This window comes from Micromys minutus (genome assembly GCF_963924665.1).
Source record: "Micromys minutus genome assembly, chromosome: 11".
In the NCBI taxonomy this organism is placed as follows: domain Eukaryota; kingdom Metazoa; phylum Chordata; class Mammalia; order Rodentia; family Muridae; genus Micromys; species Micromys minutus.
This window is the reverse complement of record NC_137980.1, coordinates 26605127-26609607: the sequence shown is the minus strand read 5'-3', so window position 1 is coordinate 26609607 and position 4481 is coordinate 26605127. Positions and strand designations below refer to the sequence as shown.

At 46.8% G+C, this 4481-nt stretch overlaps 1 pseudogene across 1 annotated transcript; it reads left to right on the top strand.

Moving 5' to 3' along the window:
• Positions 1 to 2664: 2664 nt before the first annotated feature.
• LOC308427620 (small ribosomal subunit protein uS5-like) lies at positions 2665 to 3521 on the top strand (annotated as a pseudogene). Its single transcript has one exon. The product of its transcript is annotated as a small ribosomal subunit protein uS5-like (transcript).
• The last annotated feature ends 960 nt before the right edge of the window (positions 3522 to 4481 follow it).

The window sequence follows — 4481 nt, the reverse complement described above, 5'->3', positions numbered from 1 at the left end:
TTGTTATTTAAAGAATAAGTTTAATATGTGTATATCTTTTTGCCAAATCCAATATTTTATTTTTCAATATAATTTCTCCTGAAATATTTTTTGAGCTTTTTCTGAGTAACACACCGACTTTACAAATAGCAAATTTTAGACAGGAGCTCCTAACTCCAAGAGTTGCTTTGTAGAGTTGGGATCAGCTGGACTGATGAACTTTTGGTTATCCCTATGAGGCCACAGGCTGGAGAAAGGAGCTATTTCTCTATTATGTCCTGAGCTTGGTTGAGCCCCCTCCCCCTTACTCCTCTCTTTCCTTTTATGCTACATTTGCATAGAATTTTACAACAGTCCTTTATTGTGGTCTGTAATGCTCATTTCTAAGCCTGGCATGTTTCCTTTATACATGCAAGATTTACATCCTGAATGCTTTCACTTCTTTCCCACTGTCCCAGAAGATTGTATTAATGGGGCACCATACACACACACACACACACACACACACACACACACACACACACACACACACACACACAAACACCCTGCTAAGCCGAGGTTTGGTCTCAAATGCAAAGTCTTAGAAATTGTGTAAGAAACGAAAATCAACGCATCTTTTTGCCATTCTCAAATGGGGTCGTCCTAATTCAAGAGCTTCCAGTGGCTAACCTTCCTCCCCTGGGAGGCTGCTCTTTGCTTCTGTATTTTTCCTCTACAAGTTGGGGTCCAGCTAAGTGTCACAGCGTGACATGTGCTGTGTCTGGTTGGCAACTGACATCTGCGCTGCTCTGTACCCTCAGCTGTGTGCAGCGGGTAGGCGGGGGTTGGGAACTGGAGTCCCCGGCTGCTGAGGGCTGTCTGAATTACGTCTGGGGCCATTATACTGCCTTTAGATGCTTCTGGGAGGAAAGCTTGCACTCGGCTGTTAGTTCACAAGCACACAATAATTATTAGCTGCTGTCAACCCTGTTATCTTCGTGTGCATTTCTACAAAGATTTTTGTCTCCTTTTTCTAAGCCTTGGTCCTGCGCATGCTCTATAAACTCGCCATCTTAATTCAAGAAAGGCTTGTGCAGTAACCAGAAACACGATTCAGCGCCCTGAGAACTGAATCTGGTGGACGTGGGTCAAAACCCTACCAGGAATTCAAGTTACAGCCATAGCAGACAACAGTGGCACCATTTACAAAACTCCTTCCACCTTTCAAGAACTTTCTGCGTGTTCTTTACTCAACCTGCAGCATCGCCCCGTTGGGTAGACATTGTATGGTTCCCGGCTTCACGCTCATCCTTACCATCTCAACTTCCCATCTAATCTTCCAGCTCAGGGCTAAACTTCAGTCACTTTGCCTTTCAAAGCCTCACTCCTCTGTTTCTGTGCTGTAGAGCGCCCATTATAATTCTTATTTTGAGTTACTACTATGACGTTTAGCCATCTCGTTCGTTTGTTCGATCGTTCATTCACTCATTCAACTACTAGCTGAATGGGAACTGAAAATGAGATGTCGACTTAAGCATAGTATATGAAATACATAGATAATAAACTCTTAGTAAATACCTTAAAGCCATTTTAATAGGGCAAGTAACTGTGGTACTGTGTTGAGTAAAAAATGCTGCATGAGGAACGGATTGAACCTAGACAAAGGAAGAATTCCTCCTACCTTGAAGGGTGAGTGAAGAGGAACCGATTCCATTTCACCAGGGCAGAGGTTTGGAAGGATTGAGAGGAAGTGTGTTCTGACCATCAGCCAGTGCCTAGTCCGAGCATACAGTTTGTGGAGGACTATCAAGGGACAGCAATCTGTCATCCTGACTCCACTGTGGGGCACACACTTTTAGAGAACTGTAGGATTGGAGTATCATGGTGAAGGGCCTCACGTAGCCATGTAGAAGGAAGATCCCTGGAAGGTCTTCAATTGATAGAAACTGAACCAGCTTCAGCATGTCTCCTCTTAGTTAAGATCAAGCCTACTGTAGTTTAAAATTAGGTTTCTAATTCCTTTATCATTTCTTCCAACTCAGAGGGAATGAGGACACCAGGGCGAACCACCCCAGGACAGAAAAGAAGCGAAACTCACACCCAAAAGTCTGTTGCTGTCATGTTAATTCCGCAGCTACCCAGTTTATTGGTGCTGGAACCTGTTTGAATTGCGATTTCCAATATTCTAACTGGGTGGCTTGTAAGTTGGTAAAACAGGCATTTGTCTCAGAGCAGTCTACCGGTGCAAGTGTTATAGAAGGTAATGCAATCAATCAGCTTGGGGAGTTTCTTTCTTTCTTTCTTTCTTTCTTTCTTTCTTTCTTTCTTTCTTTCTTTCTTTCTTTCTTTCTTTCTTTCTTTTTTCCAGGTAGAAAACGGGGAAAGGTAAGGAAAATCTACTCCAGGGCTGGCGGTTCCAGGCCCTTGAATGCCCACTGTATAAGGGTCGAACTGGAGGCCCTGACACTCAGTTCAAATCCCTGAGTGCTCGACGCCTGTCTTAGTTAGTGTTCTGTTGCTGTGAAGAGACACATAACCGCAGCACCTCTTACCACAGTCATCAAACAGCAGGAGCATGGCAGCATGCAGACAGACAAACTGGAGAAGCTGAGCGTTCTGGATCCACATACACAGGAAGAAAGAGCTGCTGGACCTGGCTTAAGCTTTTAAAATGCGGAAGCCGCTTCTTCTTCGGGAAAACACCAAATGGCGGATGACGCCGGTGCAGCGGGAGGGCCCGGAGGACCCGGGGGCCCAGGCTTAGGAGGCCGCGGCGGCTTCCGCGGAGGATTCGGCAGCGGTCTTAGGGGCCCACGGTCGTGGTCGAGGCTGAGGCCGTGGTCGAGGCCGCGGGGCTCGTGGAGGTAAAGCTGAAGACAAGGAGTGGATCCCCGTCACCAAGCTGGGCCGCCTGGTTAAGGACATGAAGATCAAGTCTTTGGAGGAGATCTGTTCTCCCTGCCCATTAAGGAGTCTGAGATTATCGACTTTTTCCTGGGTGCATCTCTAAAGGATGAGGTTCTGAAGAGCAGAAGCAGACCCGGGCTGGCCAGCGGACCAGGTTCAAGGCTTTTGTCACTATTGGGGACTACAATGGTCACGTTGGTCTTGGTGTTAAGTGCTCCAAGGAGGTTGCCACTGCCATTTCGAGGGGCCATTATCCTGGCCAAGCTTTCCATCGTCCCTGTGAGGAGAGGCTACTGGGGGAACAAGATTGGCAAGCCCCACACTGTCCCATGCAAGGTGACAGGCCGCTGTGGCTCTGTGCTGGTGCGTCTCATTCCTGCCCCCAGAAGCACTGGCATTGTCTCTGCTCCTGTGCCCAAGAAGCTTCTGATGATGGATGGTATAGATGGTATAGAGGCTGTACTGCCACCCTGGGCAACTTTGCCAAGGCCACCTTTGATGCCATCTCAAAAACGTACAGCTACTTGACCCCTGACCTCTGGAAAGAAACTGTGTTCACCAAGTCTCCTTATCAAGAATTCACTGATCATCTTGTGAAAACCCACACCAGAGTCTCTGTTCAGAGGACCCAGGCTCCAGCTGTGGCTACCACATAAGGGTTTTTATAAAAGACAAAATAAATGAACCAAGTCTTTTAAAAAAAAATGCGGAAGCCTACCCCCAGGGATGCACTTCCTCCACAAGGGCTGCAGTTACTTTAATTACAAGGCCACACCCCCTAATCCTTCTCAAGTGGCACCACTCCCTAATAATCACACATTTACAAATGACCCTCATTAGGCTCAAGGATGTCACTAAAAAGTGGCAGGCAGAAAGACAGCAAGGATGAGAGGTTGGAAAGACCCAACAGTAACCCCGGGACATGACCCCCTCCACCACACAGGCACTGGCAAGGTCATGTTGGAGTGAATGTCCACAGAAGACAATACACAAGGTCAGGCCAGCCAACATTCCAGCGTGAAGAGTAGTGTGTGTGTGTGGGGGGGGAGTGGACCTCACACTTTGCTGAAGAACTATTGGTAACTGAGAGTTTCTAGGGGAAGGAGTCTTTCTTTAACGGTGAGGCCTCTGGTAAGTTGGCCTCAACCCAGTGAGAGGCCCAGGCTTTTGAGGGCATGGCAGCAGAGACATCGTGGCAAATATGACCAGAGTAATTGCATGTTTGGTGATGAGTACCTTCATCTTTGAAGCCATCTCAGCAATCCTGAACTTTTAATTGTACGTGATGCATTTCAAATGGTAGTGTTTACACAAACAGATCCCCAACTCTTATCAAACACACGGGACATCCCTTCTTCAAACGTCTTCTCACTTCTTTAAATGTACAGGGCAGTCAGAGTATGGGCACACTTTTTAATGTTGTGAAAAGAGTTATTGGTTACAAAGGGTGTCTTCATGAAGCCAAACCCATAAAGCTGGTGGTTTGGAAAAGGACGAAGAGGTTCGGAAAACTAAGAGTTCATATTCCGAACTCAAGGCGGAATGGCTAGACATGCAAGTAGGCTCTTCAAAGGCAAGAAAACAAACAGATGTCGAAAAGCCACTACTGTTTGCTC